We start from the raw sequence: 21,452 nt of genomic DNA on the forward strand, positions 1-21,452 counted from the left end.
TGCATTCCCTGATATTGTTTGTGATACCACAGAAAGTACCTTCCCCAAATAGACCCTTCTTCTCCTTTTCTTTTCAGTAGATGTGTTACACCACTCAGATATGGTGATCTATAAGAATTTACATGGAATCATCATCAGTACAAATAAGGCTTTCATAACGTATCTTCAAGCCCTTACAATTAAAAAGCGGGGCTAAAAGGGCTTTTATTTAAATATCTTCTGTGTATTTCTTCTCTTGCACTCTGCAAAGGCTCCAGTTGTTAATGCTTCATCATCTATTTTTTTTTTATGTAGTGAGGAATGGATTCTGTTGCATATATATTTTATTGTTTAAAAGAGCTCAAATTAACTTTTTAAATATAAAATACAGTTATTATAGCTTGTATTAGTAACATCTTAGACAGACAATTCAATTGTCATGGAATGAAATCTTCTAGTGTTTTTTATATCCAGGGAAGTTTTTCAAAATAAATATTGTGGCAAAAAAAGTAAAATACCAGCTTTTAGTAACTTAGATACATACTCACAAACACAAATTTTTGCTAGGATCTTACATTTATTGAAAACACTTTAATAATAATTCTACCACAATTCAGCAAGCAAATGTCAATTCTGGCTCTACATTAAGTTCGTTTGAGAAGTAGATTTATTAAATAGTTTATACAAATCTAAACCATGAAGACTGAACTTCTCTTGGTCCTTTCTAGACTCTAAAGGAAAAAAAGAAATGAGTAACCAGTCTCCTTCGCAGGTGGGGGAAGGGAAAGAGGGGAGGACAGAAGAGGATTATGCCTCAAGCTCTCCGAGTATTTGCCTGAGGTCTCACTGTAAATATCTTTTCTAAAAACATTAATTAATGAACTAAAGTAGAGTGGGATTGGGACAATGTGCCTGTGCTATGCAATTTCCTTATTTATATCTTTTCTGACTGAAATTTGCAATAAATGTGTCTCATTTTTTTGTTTGCTTTTGTTTTTGTTATAGTAAATGTTCAGCATTTTGTGTCATGATGGGAATTTTAATGAATGCAAAACAAAAGCATTATTGAGGGGTAATGCCCAGTATATGAATCAGGTAGGTACATGTATTCATTAGCGCTGATTACTAACACTCTTTCATGCTATTGTACATCTTAATGTGGGTCAATCATATGCACCACAAAAAGACTTATAAAAGAGTTACTGACACTTTTCATGTTCACTTCCAACTCTGGATTGATCCAAAGTTTGTTCACAAAAATGCTGGTATAATCTTAGACCAGAACACCAGAGCTTCCACTCTCTTTTTCACAAGTACGGCACTCTTGAGGGGTTTAGAAATGTAAGTGCCCAGAAGAAATGGGTCCTGAAAAGAGTCTGCTCTGAACAGCAACCTTTACACATGTCACAAGTGAAGGAATGTTTGTGCCTACCCATGGGGAATTAACTACTTCCCCTTGTAGCTTGGCCACTTCAAAGATAAAGTAGCAGCTTTTTTTTCTTGCTTTTTTTCTTCTTTTTCTTCAAGATGCTGATGTCAACAACAGGTACGCAGTGCGGTTGAATGCAGCTTATTTTATAGCAGATCCCAGAAATCAGAGAAATTCCAAAAGAGTGGTGGAAAAAGTGGCACATTTGATGTATAATATATAGCATCTCTGGAGCCTCAGCAGTAATTACTGTCAGAAGAAGCAGTGCAATCTCAAAGATGGAGACATTTGTCAGAAGCATAAGCCACCAGGATCATACTTGGTGCAACCCTTTTCCCTTTCAGTCAGATCATGCATTAGGTGAGTGTGACAGTTATCCCTTTGACATAGCTTCTTTTTGCCTCCTGAATAGATAAAACCGACGCCTTTTTTTTCCCCCTCCGAATAAACTGACTTCTTTTCTCAATAAAATAAACAAGGACTCCACTCGATTGAAAAATACTTCTAAGCGTAATGGCTTAAACCCCTCCTTTTGCTAACCAGTTCCTCCATGGTATTCAACAACATTGCTCAATCTAAGGCCATCCATGGCTTTTGACAATGAATTCTAAGATGGCAGTTTGAAGTGGAAGCAGAATTTCAGAATTACCAGCTTATGTTCTCTCTTCTTCCAGTTTTACCACCGAATTTATCACGTTCATCAGAGCTATTTATCACAGAAATGTGCTGCAAAAGAACATAACACTTTGGCTAAGAAGACAAGGAATTAAAGCATGCTTTAGGCACATGTAGAGTCACTCCCTAACTAGCACCACTTCTTAAGTTGAACTGACTTTTCTCCTCTTCCAGGGAGCAATCATTCCCAACAGGCATCAGATTTGTGTCCACATCTAGGGTACCAGACTTTCTTTAGCATCCTGCCTCTGGCAGTAGCCAGTGTTAGACAAAGCAGGATGGTAACGACAGTAGCTTCCACACATCTATCAATTTAAACAGCATAGTATATGAGAGGATTCAATTTCTTTCTGGTATTCATCTGCACATTCTTTTATAACAAGGTCTTCCTGCATTAAATGGATTTCTTCTGGCTCCAGTCACATTGTCTTCCAGTTGTAACTTATAGTCCTTCAACTGCTTTTATATTTGTAAAAACTTGTTCTGCAGGTTTTACTAATTTCTTACTTGGCTTTTGCTCAGTAAAGTTCCAAATTACTTCCCATTGGATTTTACTCTATTAACCCAAGTGATAAACTAACAAGAACCTTCATGATCTAGTTCCTATCTATGAATACTATTAAATATACTATTAATATCTATGAATGTGCTATTAGAAAAGGTAGTGGATTATGCAGTCTTTTCCAGAGACTATCCTGATTTGTTTCGTTTTCTGCACCAGAGACTGCAGCAATGAGCTCTGTAAATTCTCAATGCTTCCCTTCTGTATAGTCAAGTAATTTCATATCTTGAAACCTTTTTTAAGAAAGAAATCTTCTTGAGTTTTTCAAAAGTTTATCCCAACTAGCAGATGCACAGAGACAAGCTGCTCAAAAGCATTTAAGCATTCCAACAGCTAAATCTGAAGGGTCCTGCTGCCAGGTTCTTGGAACTCATTATATTTCCAGGATCCCCACCAACAGTAGTAGAGGAAGTGGAAATCTGGTAAATACCCTAATCCCAACTACGTAATATGAAATGGAGGAGAAAGGGATGTGGTTTTGGTGTTTTAATAACTAATTGATCAGAAATAGTTGTCAATGAGTATATAAAAATGTATGTGATATGGGATTTGTAACCCAAACCTGGACAACTGTCCAACGTCTAAAGAGATACATGTGACATGAGATGGAAGTTGCATCAGTGCCTTGTGATAAAGTGCTGATCCCTAGCCTTCCATAGCTTAGGGTGCTCTCACTGGAAACCTCACCAGAAGAAAGTTCAGGAGGCATGCTTGTTTGGTCAATGACCCTAAATTGCCCAAGATTCTGAGCATTTTCTGGGAAGTTACAGTTAATTAAGTTTCTTTTTATGTAAGAAGGCTGTTCCATATTTAGCAAAATTTTTGCTTATGGTGGAGTTTTTGGCTTTAGGGATTCAATTACTCTACCTGCATATCGCTGGAAAAAATAGACATCCTAGACGACGTTGTGGTTTAACACCAGCTGGCAACTAAGCACCACACAACCACTTGCTCACACCTTCACAGTGAGATGGCATAGGGTATTGGAAGGCTAAAAGTGAGAAAACTCGTTGGTTGAGGTAAAGCCAAATTTAATAGGTAAAGCAAAAGCCACACATGCAGCTTTATATACTGAGTATGACATCATATGGTATGGAATATTCCTTCAGTCATCTGAGGTCAGCTATCCTGGCCGTGCTCCCTCCTAGCTTTTCGTGCACCCCCTGTCTACTCACTGGGTGGGGTGAGGTGAGAAGCAGAAAAAACCTCTGACTCTGTTGAAGCACTGCTGAGCAATAACTAAAATATTCCTTTAATATCAACGCTGTTTTCAACACAAATCCAAAACATAACACTATACTATCTATGCTGAAGAAAATTAACTCTACCTCGGCCAAAACCAGCACAGGCAATTTTATAGGTAATATATAGTTAAAGACTACAGACCAATAATGAACATGGTTAAGTATGTCTGAAGATCTAAGCCAAAGTTTTTGTTTCTTTCTGTTTACTTTCAATCGTATTTCTTCTTTAAGATTATCTGATAATTACATTAGTTCTCTAGATGAAAGCATACCATTTTCCATTCATATATAATTAATATTTGTTTATTTATTTATTCTCCTGGTTTTACGCACTTACTTACCCTAGTTCCTTTGTTTCCTGATCAATATATGACAGAAACCTTATCTGTATAGCAGACAAATTAGCCTCAGGATGCAAATGATCTTGCTTTTTTCAGTAAATTATTCAAAAGACTTTACAGATATTCCCACAGGGTCAGGTTTATCAAATACTTGAGAATTTTGCTTATAATCTCAGGGTACATGTTTGATAACCTGTAAACAGAAATGCTATAAAAGAGAAGGCTATCAACAGAATCGTCGATACATGCCAGTCCAAGCAGAATGGAAATGAACAGAATCCCAAACTATACTATTTCTTCCAGGACCTCAGAATAATTTCTAGAATTAGTAAGAAGGTAGGGTCCCATGAAAATGGAGAAATATTTCTGCTTTTAAATGAGACGAGTTCAGAACTTTGAAAGTTCACCAGTATTTTTTGGAGATCTGATTCATAGACCAATGAAAGCAACACAAAGATTTTAGTGAACTTTACATTCGTTCCCACGTGAATTGTAGGAGACATCTTATTGGTGCACATCGAGATAAGCATCCAAATACATTCACCATATTTGCAAGAAGATAATATATTTATGTTTGAGGGTATTGAAATTGAATACTATGACTCTCTTTCTGTAAGTTAGGTCCAAACAATTATTTGTCTGGCAGCCAACTCTGACCATGTTCCTCTGTTCCTTACAGCCTCTGTGACAATGCCAATGTATGGTTTTATACACTAGATAAACACATTTGCCTCTGATAACATCATTCTGTGGAACATTGGGAAGAAACATTCTGGCTTCCGTGAGTCCAGCCTTTCTATGAAGCTTTGCAACAGTGTGTAAAGAGAGAGAGGTTTATTGATTTCCCCACATGACCAGACAGTCCTGGTCCAAAAGGAAGAACACAGTGGTCTTTTCCACCAATGTCAGAGGGGAAGCTGGGGATGGGGCATACCCAGGAAGGGACAGATACAGAGAGATGGGAAGAAGGACATTTTCATCATGCCTTTCCCTGTGAGGTTGGCTGAAGTTTGCCAGTTATAAGCATTCATATTGAACTAGACTGAGTTTGAAGTACAGTACAACTGGTGGTATTTCCCATCCGACCCCCTAAATCACATTTAAATTAACATCCATGAGGCTGCTTCTGTGCATTACTGCTGCAACAAAAAAGCATCCCATAACAGCCTGACTGTCTATAAAACAGACAGAGGCCTGAGAGGTCACTAAAGAAGGCTCTTAGGGACCTGTGCATGAAGAAATCTCCTACACACAGTTTAAGGGACAATAGCTCTGGGTATCGTAAAATCAGTTCCTATTGAAGAACATCATGTAGATGCAGATGGCCTGGAAAAACACCACTTATCCATAAATCTACATTGTAGTGGTTTCTTTTCCTTAGAAGGAAAAGGTTGGGAATTGTTGCTTCATTTTTAATATTATAGGCAAAATGTCACTTCTTATTGAAGTTGCTTGCTCTAGTGCATTTCATTATATATACTGCCAGGCAAGATAAAATTAGTACCCAGATCTTCTTCCATCCTTCTAGCATTTTTATTTATCTGTGATCGATTTCAATTTACAGAGTCCTTGAAGTACAGCTCATATCTTTGTGAGTATCTAGAGAGGTCTTAATATTTTATGGATGTTACCACAAATAGTTTTTCTGTTCCCTTTGTTTTAGATGACACCCATCAGCAAAGCGTGATTTAAAAGAAGGCAATATACCTGGGACAATTCCATGGCAGGATTCCAAACCAAGACTGCCTATTGCATTTCAGTTTCTCAAATGCTTTTTAGTCATTGATAGTTTGTATGAAAAGATCACATGCTACAGTTACTGAAATGAAGAAAAAAACAGAAAGTGCTAACTGCAACATTCATCTGGTTGTCTTTTAAAATCATTAGTATGCCTACTAGATTCAAATTCCCTGACTAAAAACAAGGCAATTTTGATTATAGGAAGCAATTTCTTCATAAAACGTTGAAGCCTTTCCTACAGGATTGTGAGAGAGGGGATTTGGTTTGGTTTTGAGTTCTTTTTTTTTTTTTTTCCAGAAGAGGAAATGTCAAGAATAGACTGCTATTTGCTTATTTAAATGTTGCAGCCTGCACACATTATAATTAGAGTTGTTTCCAAAAAAAAAAAAAAAAAGGCTTTTCACTGTACACCAGTTAAAAATTCAATTACATAACTAGAAAATTAGAGGTTCCCCTTTTCCCCTTTGGCTGCATACAGATGACCACAATTGCAGACCATGTAAACACTTCCTATCCCTCCTTTACTAACCAAATTTCTGTTTATTCCAGTTTTTACAAGTGAATCCTTGAATCAGGAACCATAAAACAGATTATCAAGACTGCCATGGTAAGCTTTATATATGTGTGAAATAACATCAAACTGATAAAAAACAGCAACACTTTTCAGAACTATTAGAAATCAGAGGGATGAAGTACTAAAGGAATTTTGTGTGTGTGTGTGTGTGTGTAGGTAGCCATGTTCAATTTAATCTAACAGTGATTATCATTGCTCCACTTCTGGAATGTATCTCTCTGCAGAACAGTGCTTAAACAAATGCTTAATTTGAAATGTGTGTTTCTCCTTGTAAAATCAATGAATATAATAAGCACGTGCTTAAAGTTAGTCTTGATGTTAGGTCTTGGTCTGAAAAGTGACAGATTTTAGTGTAAACCTAAGCATTTTCCTGAATCAAACCCACACCAGGGTTTACCAGAAGAAAAGTTTTTATCACTATGAACAAGATTTGTAGGAAAAAATCATTTTTATCAGATTAATTGTTCCACTTTGACAGAACTTCTAGCTAGATGGAGCTAAAAGGGCTTCCTTACCTTAAAGCCAACCTGCTTTTGAACTAATATAGCAAACAAACATCTTTGCTGCAAGGACAAAAAGAACAATAGGACCCAATCCTCTTTTTCTTATACAACAAACCTGTTTCCTAATGTGTTACCTACTGGGACAACACCTCACAGACACAAGCCTCTTATTTTCTGCACACATTTCCAACTGCGTTTTATCCATGTGTTCCTCAGACGACCTAGAAAGAAAACATTATATAATTATATTGTTATACTCCATTAAACTTGATTCCTTAGCTAATCAGAGGTAATGTGTGTGGGTTTCATATCTGCTGCTCCTAAATCCCATCAATTAATATGTACCCTGAACCTTTCTTTTAGAATATTTTACACAATGAACAAAAGAATGCCATTTGCAAAAAGCATAAGAACCTACTTCTACTGTATGCTATTCCATCCTCTCTTATCTAGCCACTTTATCAACATGGATTTCTTCCAGAAGTTAAATCTTTCAATCACAATTTCTTTATGAGCTGCAGCTTTTGTACCGTGAGGTGTATATCAAAATTTCAAGGCAAATTTTGTTCTCTTGATTTTGTTAAACAGTGCAGAAGAAACCATAGATGTCTATTCATTCAAGTTACAAAAATATTTTGCAGGGTTTTTTCCCACTCAACACAAGTGAACAAGGTTACTCTGTGTATTATCCTAAATAAAGAGAAAGTCACAGATACTAGATCAAATTAACTATGACACTAAAAAGATGACTAGAGATAAATGTTGACTTAAAAAAATTGCTGGTGTATCTTGTTAACTCATTTATTCATTACGCTGATCTATGAAGCTGCAAAAAGGATGCTCTCTTAAAAGATCTATGAAAAATTGTCATAGTGGATCTTAAATCTCCTTTAATGGAGCTTAAACTTGAGGCTCATTAGTATTTACATGCAGGGATATATACTTCATCTTTCTCTTTCCCTGAACTTTCCTCCCTCCTTTCCCTCAACAAGTTTTTCTTTCTACTACTTCCAAAGTTCCCTTTCATTGTTTCCAGTCAAGAGGTAACTGTTAATACTATAGATGGAAAAAAATAATTCCCTTTCCATCAGAATGTCACGTATTTTTATCTTGCAAACTCCTCATTTTCATGTACTTAAAACAAACAAGAGCTCTACAAAATCCAGATAACCAAACCTATCCGGTAATACTTATACATACTTTATATATTCCATACGTATCTATATCTAAATATTTAATTTCAACCAAGTCTGACATAAAATACTTCCCTCTGCATTTCTACAGTATTACATACAAATTGTTTCTATTTCCAGTTATACCAGTTTTGCTGTGCTACTTGGCCAGGCAATGGTTACCAGAACACACCAGCAAGCCCACAGTCCTTTTCATGCCCACTATTCTTCAGGATGTCTGACATTCTCGTGGGGCAACAAAATCTTCAGAAATCTGCATTGCCTTTTGTGTAGTGCTGAAGGTCTAAGTTAGTTCCACTCTAATCTCAAAACTAAGATGAAAGGTGCAACTGACATCCAAACCCTCTGAAATTACAGTCTGAGTATAAAAACAGGATGTGCACTAAAGCCTGTGTGTCTCACCTGTTGTCCCGTCTGTAGAACAGTGGGAGGAAATTTAACAATGTTTCTGCAAAGAAAACAATAATAACAGATCAAGAAGTAGAGTAAATCATGAGGAAATCTATTCAACCTATTCTTGTATCAGCTGTTACAGAGGTAAAAAGAATTCCTTTCAACATTCTGGAGAAAAACTGAATCACCTAAAAGCCATAAACAGGACAACAGTTGAACTCTGAAATGAAAGAGCATTCATATTGCATCCTAATATGAAATTACTCAGGCATAAATGAACATGGGCAGTTTTATTTGCAATTAAACGAATTCTTTAGCTACCCTAAAATTTGACCTTTTATAAACCTCACAGAATTTGATCTTAGACTAAATTTGATGTATGTTGACAACCACCCCTAGGGGAACGTGTTTTAGTGCAAAAGCTTTTGTTCAAAACAAAAAGGCCTCAGGAATAACTAAAGATCTAATTCTATATCTGTCCAAAGTGCAAGCGTTTTTCCCCACAGTGTAATTACTTAATTATGACATTTTCATTTTATTAAAAATGGCAAGTTTAATATGGTGCATTAAGCCACAGCAGAAGGATATTGAATCTTTGAAAGATCTTTCAAAATTATGTAAACATTACTTTATTTGCAGTGCACAGTCCAATCTTTGCTATTATTGAAATATTCCTTTAGCAAATTCCCATAATAAAGTAGTTTATAGTATTTTCTAAATGAACTGAGCAACATCAGCTTTCAATGCAACAGTGTTACTTTGAACCCTTAGGAGCTTTTTTTTTTTCACATTCCACCTGGGAGCTGATATAAGAACTGCTCTTTTAACAGCTATGTCTTTCTTAATATATTAACAAGTTTACAGACCTCCTGAGGTGCTCTGTAATATTGAAGTTGCTTCAAGAAAATTTTCCTGTGAAGTTTTAGAGTTATTCAGGAAGTTTTGTGAAATCTTACTTGACTGAAGGAGAGTGAGATAGGTGATGCCACGCTGTCTCCGTTTCATGCCATTACAGACTTATTTCTGCTACGTATTTTTCTTTTTCCTTCCATCTTATTTCCCAAACTTGTATATTTTTCCACTCATCCTAGTTTTAAAAGTTCATTTTTAAGCCTAATATATATTTTGTTCCAAATCTGGTCACTGCTGAAATTCTGGTCAATGTTTGTGAACTAGACTGTAGTACCTTCAGTTGTGCTCTGACCTAGTACAACAAATATCCAATCTAAGTTTGTAAACGTGTGATTATTGTCTGTCATTTACCTCATTCCATTTCCAGAATTTGTAAGAAAGACAGTGTACAGGGGGATGATTTCAAAATTACTGATGAAAAATGGTATGTAAATCATGATGAATAAAGAAGAAAAATCTTTTCATGGTGGTCTTTAATGCAAAATATGCTCATATCAGATGCTCAGATCAGTAGAGAAGATAAATAACTCTTTGCTGCTTTGCACACTGCACTAATTTATATTTACACAAAATTTAGTGGAAAATTATGATGAAGGCATTTTATAAATGTATTGACCAGGCATATTTGCACAAAAAATATGGTGTGGCCAGTCAGGTGCAGCATGTTTTCAGACTTGAAAATACATTTTAAAAGTACTAAACAACATAGAGAACACAAAAAATAGTTTCTTACATGAATTTTCTGAGCTCGGTCCTTTAATAAAATTATATAAGGGCATACCCAGCAGGCTTTTTTAATCAGAGAATAAGTGTAAAAAGAAAATGAAAATTTAAATTAACTTCCTGGAAAAAAAAAAAAAGACCTGTACTGTTAACAAATGTAATTCTCACTGTCACTGAGAATAAATATATAAAAAATAGGAATTATCCATGTCTGATTTGGAAAACATCAAAGTTTTTCACCTTACAGATCCACCAGAGTAGTTTCACCCTTTTCATTTACCACAACATCAGTGACAAATACCACTACCTGCTTTCTTTTCCCTAGCCATAAATGGAAAGAATAGATCCAAGGGGGGCAGGAAATTACTCTTATTGTTAGATGAAGAGTATGGGAGTAAATTTCTACTTTCAAGGCTCCTAACTGAGAGAACCCACCTAGCAGCCCCCTCTCTCTCAGGTGACTGCCCTCACTCTGAGAGTCAATTTTGATCCCCTATCTAGGTACCTGGAATAGCATTTGAGCAAAGAACCATGTCATAAAGCCTATTAGATGCCAGAAACAATCTTTTAAGGTTTACTCATAATTCAGTAAACAGCTAGAATGCATCAGAATATTGATGCCATAGGTATAGCAAGAACTGCCGTCTAGTCCTTCACAAATGCTATCATGTACTGCTCTGTGACCAGTTTTTGAAGTTACATGTAGGCTTCCTCTTTTGATATGTATCACAGCACATTTTTGGTCTTTGCCCTCCAGACATCATGATTGCTGCTTTCTTGGAGTGTTCCTTTGCTCTCACTCGAGGCAGGGGTTTGGATTTGCTACATACAGAAACTCCCATACATAAGTAAGAGTGATGGGGTATATATGTGTACTATATATACAGTATATCTGTCTATGCATGTGTGTGCAATTACGTGTGTGTGATATTTTGTATATGTATACATTTTGTGCACACCTGGATTTCACCATCCCCTGTCTGACTGACGAACTTCCGCTTGACTGGAGATTGTCAAATATTACGCCCATTTACAAGAAGGGTCAGAGGGAGGATCCAAGGAACTATAGGTCTGTCAGTCTGACCTTGGTGCCAGGGAAAGTCATGAAGAAGGTCATTTTGAGTGCTATCACAAAGTACACACAAGACAACCCGATGATCAGGCCCAGTCAGCATGGGTTTATGAAAGGTAGGTTCTGCCTGACTAACCAGATCACCTTCTGTGCCAAAGTTATCTGTTTGATGGAAGAGGGAAAGGCTGTGTAAAGACTTTGTAAAGACTTTGATAATTTATCTCACAGTATCCTACTTGAGAAACTGGCTACCACTGGCCTGGACAGGCACATCCTCTGCTGGGTTAGAAGCTGGCTGGATTGTTGGGCTTAAAGAGTGGTCATAAATGGAGTTAAATCCAGTTGGAGGCTGGTCACAAGTGGTGTTCCCTGGGGCTCGGTGCTGGGGCTAGTTCTGTTTGATATCTTTATCAATGATCTGGATGAGGGGATTGAATGTACCCCTGATAAACTTGCAGATGGCACTAAGCTGGGAGGAAGTATTGATCTGCTTGAGGGTGTGTGTGGGGGTCTACAGGTTGGATCAATGGGCTGAGACCAATGGTATGAGGTTTAACAAGACCAAGTGACGAGTCCTGCACTTGGGACACAACAACCCCATGCAAGCACTACAGGCTTCGGCAAGAGTGGGTAGAAAGCTGCCTGGCAGAGAAGGACCTTGGGTGCTGGCTGACAGCCAGCTCAATAGGAGTCAGCAGTGTGCTCAAGTAGCCAAGAAGGCCAATAGCATCTTGGCCTGTATCAGAACCAGTGTGGCCATCAGGACCAGGGAAATGATTGTGTCCCCTACTCAGTATTGGTGAGGCCACACCTCGAATCCTGTGTTCATTTTGGGGCCCCTCTCTACAAGAAAGACATTGAGGTGCTGCATTGCGTCCAGAGAAGAGCAATGAAGCTGGTGAAGGAGCTGGAGAATAAGTCTTATGGGGAGCAGATGAGGGAACTGGGGTCGTTCAGCCTAGAAAAAGGAAGCTGAGGGGAGACCTTATCACTGTCTACAGCTGCCTGAAAAGAGGCTGTAGTGAGGTGGGTGTTGGTCTCTTCTCCCAAGACACAGGTGATAGGATGACAGGGAATGGCCTCAAGTTGCATCAGGGGAGGTTCAGTTCAGACATCAGCAAAATTTTCTTCTCTGAAAGACTTATCAGATATTGGAATGGGTTGTCCAAGGAGATGATTGAGTCCCCATCCCTGGAGGTATTTAGAAGACAGGTAGATGAGGTGTTCAGGGTTATGGTTTAATAGTGGACAGGTATGGTTGGACTTGATGATGTCAAAGGTCTTTTCCAATATAGCAATTTTATGATTCTATGTGGCTTATATTAGCGAGGGTACACAGTCAGCCAGGAAGAGACATAACCAGAGGTGATACAACATGTAGTTCTAAGGAATACAATTAGTAATCAAATCTAGAGATAAATTACATCAGCATAGTCTTCTTATTTTGGCGGGGGGGGAGGGCAGGGTGCTGACAAATGCATAAGAGAACAAAACCTTCCGGCCAGTGCTTCCACATTATTTCCCATTCATTTCTCCATGCTAGCAAAGCTGGATCAGAACATTTCTTGGGCTCCAGACTCTTGAAACAAATAGATGTTACAACATTTGAGTTACAGACAAATATATGCTTTTCTCTTCAGATTAGTCCTCCTAATTAACAGACATCACTTCATGTTTTCCAATTAATTCACCTTGTCTCCTTGTGCTTCCAGATTGTTTGCAAGAAACACTCAGTCATTTGTCCAGCACACTGGCTGAATTCTCTGCACAAATGAGAGACTACTTTCAACAGCTCATTGAAAACATTTACATAAGAATGACAGATGATTGTTACTACTGATCTGTTCAACGATGTTTCTATGTATAATTTAATGTAATCATTTACGGTATTTGCCATTGCTGACTTAGTAATAATCTATGTATGCCATCTGTGCCATAATGATATCTGTTTACTGGCTGACACATATCAAGTCAATTCATGCCAACAAATGAAAAGCTGTTTAAGTGCAGTGCTCTCAGGAATCCCAACAAAGTCTGGAATATTCCATTTTAGACAAAGATCGAGTCATTTGTAGACATAAATGCCTATACTTTTTTTTCCTTCTGGCAGGCATAATTGCCATGCATAGCAGCATCGTCAACAATATTTGTTGTCAGCTGCTTCACTGGTAGAAGTGAAAAAAAACCTCAGAATAGTCAGTTACAAGATATCCTTTGCCCAGGGAGTTTTATACTTAGAGGTTGACTATTGCCCTCAAGTATGAGTGCCATACATGCCTTCCAAAACATTTTTTCATTGATTTTATTTTTGGACACCTGCTCTTAGAAATTAATAACTGGCAGCCTAACCTCAGTGACAGAACTGGCAATAGCTTCAAATAACAGACCTGTTTCTTTCTCACTGGTCATTAGATGCTAGGAATATATGAATGAGGCATTTAATCAAAGAAAACTTAGTGTTGAAGTTGCATTACTCAAAACTTAGCCAATGCAACCAGAAAGCTAAGGCCAGATCCTGGCCTTCGAAGTACAGGATTTTGTTCACTGCCCCTATTCTTCACCCACACAGTATGCTGATCTAGTTTGCAAACAACTTTATCTAAAAAGAATTTCCGCTGTAATTTCAGCTTGTAAGGCTAACCAATCAAACATACATCATTCTAATCCCTTTGCACAGAATTACCTTCTTAGCAGTGTAGAAAAAAAACCCCAAAGTAATCCTTTGCATTTTGAGTCTATACGCTGCTGAATAGCATGTTACATCAATTGTATTCATTGGGTCATATGGGTTAGTTAATGCTTCGATTTCTTAGGCTACATTTGTCCCACCATACCTCAGCCTGTATTCAATGCCTGAGACAGGTGTAATTCGAGCTCTGTTGTGTTTAGGGCTTAGGAACAAGAATTGTGAAGTTCCACTTAATTCAGTAGAGAGGTGAACTATAATTATAGGAAGTTCACAGGAAGGATTCCTCTTCAAGAGAGACCTAAAAGTCTGAGGAGAAGATGTGTAGAAAGAGCAGAGAGTAGAACATGTGCAGGTGCAAATTTGCATCATATCCACCATTTTGATGATACTATTGCTGTTGCTTATCAACTACAGATGCAGGTTTCCTCAAGCATGATCAGCATGAGAGAGTAATAAATTGTGGAAACTTCAGGAGGCTGGAAGAAGCTTCAGGTGAATGCCCAGTGACTGAAGGGGAAGATGGTTTTAAGGGCTTGGTAATTCTTAGAGGACTCCTTGATCTGCTAGGTGCTAGTGAAGAACAAGGAGGACAGTAATGTCTTTAAAGCATTGTAGATCACAGCATAAATTGGCTGGGAACAAAATATGCAAAGAAGATATTGTCCCACTCCTCCTTTTTTTTCTCCTGCTCCATATAGATGCGTATCATCTGTGTTGTTTTCTCATTTTCCCTGCTGCCATCTTCACACTCTGGTCCCTGGATATCTGTATCTTTAAGGTCCATTTACATACTTGTTAGCTACCATTTGTCCTCTTTCATTTGTCTTGTTTCATTTGAAACAAGAAAGCCATGAGAATGATTGTCATCATCCCAACTAAAAGACACGAAAACCTTAAGAATGACTGGCATCACCCCAACTAAGGTGCAAAATAACTTTTATGAAGGGCCCTTTCATAATGTTACCTGCAAGAAGTCATAGCAAATGTTCCAGGAGAAACTCAGATCACACTTTCCTGGCTGTGTCAAAAATGTCCCAACTGCTATTACAGTAAATGGAACATTTTTCCTTTAATGTATTATTTTGTGTGAAGGTATGGAAAAATGTTGGTCATTCTTTACATTCTTTTCTGAATACCCAGAGTAAATTCATCTAGCTACTCCAGTAAAAAAAATGCAGGCAGGAAGTAATTTATCTTCTTTTGTGATTACATAGGGTTGTTCTTCTATTAAAAGGGAAGAGATAGAATTATAAGTTGTTCTAAGTCAACTGACATGTTATTTTCTTTCCACATGCTGTAGCTCTGGTTTATATTCAGTATGGTAATGTTCCCAAGATCATCCAGAGAATATTTTAGAGTAAAACGTCTTTACAGTTGGTGTATGTTGACTGCAGGGAGATGGGAGATGGACACACTTTGTTTAGGGAAATGGTATATGTCCCTGCATGCCTGATGCACCTCTGATATAATAAGAATTTACTTTCTATGGTAGCATCTTTCCACTGTTAATTTGCTGTGTGAATAGCTGATCATTTGATAGCTAATTTTATCACTTCACATACAGCCTATGTTCCATATTATTCCCTGGAGAAGGAGTTCATGATCACACCACTGTCTAGTGATCACGAATATAACAAAAAAAGAGCTGGAGACAAACAATTGCTTGTGGGTTTTTCTTTTTTTTTAGAATTCATCAATAAAAGAGGAAAACACAAGAAATTTGGCATTGAAAACTGACATTTCAAATTTCCCATTTGTTAGGAGGAACAGCTGTCATCGAAATATTGGGCTAAGGAGTCATTTTTCTCAGCAAAAACAACTATCAAATTTCAACTACCTTTAGTGATTATCCCTCTACTTTTCATAAAGAAAATATGGCAGTTGTTGCTTCATGTGCAATATGAATGAAAAGCTTCCATTTATGACAAGTAAAAGATTAATTTTTCTCTTGTGCTTTTAACTCTTTTGTAACTTTGATCCTATTAAGCCTATCCAAGGCCAATTGTTCACAATCCATAAAATATAGTTTTTGTATTTTACACACAGAATTTTTTTTCCTGAAAAAAACCCAATCAAAGCACATGAAGGAAAACACACTCTATCTGGCAGTCTTAAAAATAAAATAAGTTCCAAATAATATATTTCTTTTTTTCTCTCCATTCCCTCTATAAAATGGAAAACTGAAAAAAGGCTACCCTAGAGTTTCTTTTGTTGAACTCATGTATATTTTAATAAAGATTATTCTTAACTAATATAAACTACAACATATATATGACACGAGAATACATTGCATGATCAAAGATTGATGACCTGCTTTGCCAAAAAAATATGGGACATATCATCATTTTCTTTCATAACTCTGGGGGTGCTAGAGGGGTCGTCAGGGGCTGTAGAAAATAGATGACCAACAAAATAAAAAGGAGCAGAATCCTTCAAAACCCAGTCATAATATTTGCTATGTAAGACAATATCTTTATTTTCCTTCTCTATCAGTAGATCCCACTCCTGTCCTCAGAATATTTTTCCTGAGGATAAAAGAATGCAAATCAGATCTCATTGTTGCACCTCTAATTAAAAAAACCTGTACTGTTTATCTAAGTGTAATACTGTGTCACTACATCACCTCTATGCAATGCTTAACTAGGGTATTTTCTACATCTATTCTAGATCTCTGTGAACAAAAAAATACAAAATGTTAATATATCTGTCTGCTTTTTACTTACCTTTACTCTTTTTCTCAGTGATATGTCATTCCCAGTTCATGGTTTGAGACTTCTGGAAAGAAAAAAAATAAGTTTGGTCAAAGCTCAAACATAATGCAGAAACCAGAAAGCGAAAAACTAATGGTTAAATCCAAAGCCATTTATTTTGTTCCCCTAAGCAGTACTGCAGGCTCAGACACATTAACCAAGGTTAAATCAAATATGCATGATGTCTGTATGTTCATTTATGCATAGCCCAAGCCAGAGACTCATCTAAGCCAATCTTCCACAAAGTTATCACAGATTACACCGGTCAGAATTTGGCCGTCTCAACCTAAAAGTACCCAAATAATTTTCTTCTTTCTTCCAAAATTCATATTTTTGCTTAAAATAGCTTGAGTGCGATTTTTATTTCGTCTTATTTTATAGTTTAAATGTCTCTTTTGTAAGCCTTTAGTCCCCGTGTATTCTCATCATCTGAAGAAGTGGTCTACTTTCCATGCTACATCAGTAAGCATTGTTCAGGTCAGCAGCTTTGGGTGTTTGAAAAGAGACTGACCGTTACAGCTCTTGGAGTGAATAAGCTCACAGCTGTGGAACTTATCATAGGATATGTATTTTCAGGACAGTATTTTAAGGTTGCTATTTATGGTAGAAGTGGAAATAATAAATTAATTAAAAGTGTTTATAGAAGTCTAAATTGCTCAAGTTTTAACAGCTGTGGAATTGATAAAAACCTCTGTATTAAAGTTATCAGACAAGGTTTTCACCCCTTGATTTTGAAAAAAAAATATTCTGAATAGTGTGATCTATCTTAAAAATAAGTAAATAAACTGGAGGAAAAGAAGTGTCAATTTTTTTTTTTTAATTAAATGTTTGAGGAGAGAACAATTATGGAAAGAATCCAGGTGTCTCAGTTACCAGCTTTCAGCCAAGTATTCAGATCTCAGGTTTAATCTATAAATGATAATACAAATGCTTGAATAATAACCAATATTTCTTAGATTCTAACTATTTCACACATATATCAAAATTAAACGGTTCCCTAGTTACTCCTCTTAAAAACATCCTATTCAAAATAAAGAACTAAAATTCTCTTCAGATGTTTATTTTTTCTACTTTTTTGCTTGTTTCAAAATTCCTAATTTCATAAAACCCCCTTTGTTATGAAATCTTTAAACATCTTGTCAAAATAAACTAAATGTTCACTTTTTAATTACATGACATAGCTAATTACACTGCTGAAGCTGAAAACATGTTCTTTCAATTTTCTGTTTATATATCCACATATATCTCACTGACATGTAGCATCCATCCACTCATTGACTTAATTTAAATTATACATTCATCTAAAACCATCCATTCACTTTGCCATGTGGCATGCAAATGATCTCTTGGACAGTTTCTTTAGCAAGGAGATATCCCTGATTATTCTGCAGGATTAATACGCAATACCATATTTTCTTTTCTCTGAATGTTTCCTCTAAGAGTGTCTTGACTGCTAATTTCCCAGTTCTTCATATATATAGCTGGGTAACAAATATAGTATTTTTTTAAATTCTACTTTGAGAAGCTAGTTGTAATTCCAATGACTATTATGTGTTCAGGCAGGAATAAGATGCCTTTTGCTATTAAAGAAATGAGATCTGACCCAAAGAAATTTTAGGCTTTCCCTCAGAGTTGTCTTTTAATGGAAAAGACATTTTACTGCCTCAGAAGAATACTGATATGAAACTCAAAATATATGTTAGGAATTTGGAAGTTGTTTGTTTCCATCTTGCAATGTCCATTCTGATTCCTGCTTTTATAGTAAACTTTTAAAAACTGAATTAATCATATATAATGATGAAACTTGTAATTTTTTGCAGTTATTTACTCACAGTATCCATTTTCATTACACAATCATAGAACTGCTTGATTGGAAAAGACCTTTGACGTCAAGTCCAACCATACCTGTCCAGTTATCTACCCGTCTTCTAAATACCTCCAGGGATGGGGACTCAACCACCTCCTTGGACAACCCAGTCCAGTGCCTGATAAGCCTTTCAGTGAAGAAATTTTTGCTAATGTCTAATCTAAACCTCCCCTGCTGCAACTTGAGGCCATTCCCTGTTGTCCTATCACCTGTGTCTTGGGAGAAGAGACCAACACCCACCTCACTACAGCCTCCTTTTGGGCAGCTGTAGACAGTGATAAGGCCTCCCCTCAGCTTCCTTTTTCTAGGCTGAACGACCCCAGTTCCCTCATCTGCTCCCCATAAGACTTATTCTCCAGCTCCTTCACCAGCTTCATTGCTCTTCTCTGGACGCAATGCAGCACCTCAATGTCTTTCTTGTAGAGAGGGGCCCCAAACTGAACACAGGATTCGAAGTGTGGCCTCACCAATACTGAGTAGGGGGGCACAATCATTTCCCTGGTCCTGATGGCCACACTGGTTCTGATACAGGCCAAGATGCTATTGGCCTTCTTGGCTACTTGAGCACACTGCTGACTCCTATTGAGCTGGCTGTCAGCCAGCACCCAAGGTCCTTCTCTGTCAGGCAGCTTTCTACCCACTCTTGCCGAAGCCTGTAGTGCTTGCATGGGGTTGTTGTGTCCCAAGTGCAGGACTTGTCACTTGGTCTTGTTAAACCTCATACTATTGGTCTCAGCCCATTGATCCAACCTGTTCAAATAACTCTGTAATATTATATTAACATCTACCCCAAAAAAATAATTAATGCATGGCCTTATTGGTGGATCCACCATTTACATCAATGCCTTCCCTTCTGGCACAGATCACCCATTTTTCCCAGTTCTCTGCTTGATCACCATTTGTAGAATCTTGTGTTTGACCAGCCAGACCTCTGTTCCACTTCAGCCTCAAGTTTTGTAGTAACCCATTTTTAACACCTGTATGAAAGACAAAATTTGGTAAAAGGCCAGCAGAATGTTTTGTTAGGCATGAAAATCTTGAGCAATCATCTGTAGAGACCAACTGTTATTAAGTCACATATCACAAACAAATCTAAAATATTATGTTTACAGATGCTGCCACAGATCCAGGCATGATTCAGATTTTGTTCATTTCAGCATCATTTCCAAGGCGCACAAAAAATATCCATAGCTGTAGTCACACCCTTCAGCTCTGCACCCCCACATGCTGTTACCCTTTCTGCACTGGCAGCAGATCCATATTTATCCACATCAGCACCATCAGAAAAATAAAAAGCAAAATCAAAATAAAAAAGACAAAACAAAAGCAAGTTCAAATGCAAAAGGAAAAGGAAAAGAAGAAGAAGAGAATGAAGAAGCAAAAGGGACTAAAGAAGGAGGGGGGAAAAAAAGAAAAAAAAAAAGAGAAGAAGAATGAAAAAGAAAGAAATAGAGAATAAATACCTCTAAATGTTTTTAGACATGCAGTTTACGCATTGGTGAATGGTTCTTTATACCTGATATTTATGGGGTATTTGGTTTGTTTTGTGATTTTGTTTCAACTTTTAAGGAGTGCCGTTAATGTGATTAATTAGCAAGAATTTATTGACTAAAAAATCTGCACAGCCAAACATATATGATTTTTAAAACTTATTTTTTCAGGTGAAACCATAAACCAGGGTCTTAATTAAGCCCTGCTGTTTCCTGAGATTTTTGTGTGCACTGTGCTGGGAAGGAAAGTTACATGGAACTTTACTTGATCATGGAAGAAAAATCTGGAGAGTAAATTCAAGCATTCTATTCAGTTCTCAAATATAGTCTTCACTTGAGGGCTACAGTGAATTTATGTCCATGTTAAACATTAAAGCTCTGTTATGGGGCCAAATAAGGGGAAAACTCAAATCAACTCAAACATCGTGAGGGTAGAACTTCAGCACCACTGCAGCAGACACCAAGAGCTTTACTGGATTTGCCATGAAATACCGTGATTGATCACAGTTTGTTAGTACAACATTCTATTACAGGCATTCTCTTCCCATTACTTTGCTAAATTGGGAAGCTTATTTTCTGTAATAAAAAACAATTTGTAATAAGCATAGTGTATTATAAGAGGAATTTGAGGCTTTGAAATTTCCTTTGCAGGGAGTTTGTGGGTAGCTATAGCTGAAACAATCCTCCACCCGGACCTTAACCTACTTCAAAGAGAAGTTATTTATAAAGATTAGAGAGGAGAATAGCATAATCATTGACTTATGCACATTTCTGACAGAATCTAGGTTTGTGTCTCCTATGAATTATCTACATAGTTAAGACTCAGATATGCAAATACAAACATACACACTTGAATACTGTCAAAAAGTACTATCACTTTAACACAGTGCCATAAATTACCATGGGATTCACAGAAAAGGATAAGCAGAATTACTAGAATTATACAAAAGTCTTTTTTTTTTGGTAGTCCAGGAAGGAACTACTAGACCCCTTGTTAGGAAAGGGTCTGAATTTAACTCGCATGTATGCATTAATTACAAAAGTAATCTCTACAAAATTTTTTTACATAGATCTTTTAATGCAAATAGCAAAGCATTCCTGTTGACATTTTCAGCTGTAAAATCTGTCTGAGTTCTTTTTCATTGAAATACAGGGAAAAGAGTTTGGATGAAAGTTTAAATGTACTTTTATATAAGCTATTCTACAGTTGAATCCCTGCCTCTTAAATAATTTGTGTTTAAGAAGTGATCATGCTATCTGCAATTTGCAAGTCATTGCCTTTCTTTTTTTTCTTACTCCATACATAGTATGTTTTG

General features: G+C 36.9%; 1 long non-coding RNA gene across 6 annotated transcripts in view; it reads right to left on the reverse strand.

Annotated features, from left to right (window-relative positions):
• Positions 1–559: 559 nt before the first annotated feature.
• Positions 560–21,452, reverse strand: part of LOC128850984 (uncharacterized) — a 55,913-nt gene continuing 35,020 nt past the window's right edge. For 2 of the 6 annotated variants that reach the window (XR_008448258.1, XR_008448259.1), the window contains 5 exons: positions 19,543–19,623; positions 16,753–16,804; positions 8,643–8,688; positions 7,186–7,268; positions 560–6,049 (listed from right to left, as the gene is read on the reverse strand). This is a non-coding gene — a long non-coding RNA (uncharacterized LOC128850984). Of the gene's footprint in view, positions 6,050–7,162; positions 7,269–8,642; positions 8,689–16,752; positions 16,805–19,542; positions 19,624–21,452 lie in introns of all 6 variants that reach the window. The other 4 variants (XR_008448263.1, XR_008448261.1, XR_008448260.1 and 1 more) reach the window with 4 other exon arrangements.

This window comes from Cuculus canorus, chromosome 1, assembly GCF_017976375.1.
Source record: "Cuculus canorus isolate bCucCan1 chromosome 1, bCucCan1.pri, whole genome shotgun sequence".
NCBI classification, from domain to species: Eukaryota; Metazoa; Chordata; class Aves; order Cuculiformes; family Cuculidae; genus Cuculus; species Cuculus canorus.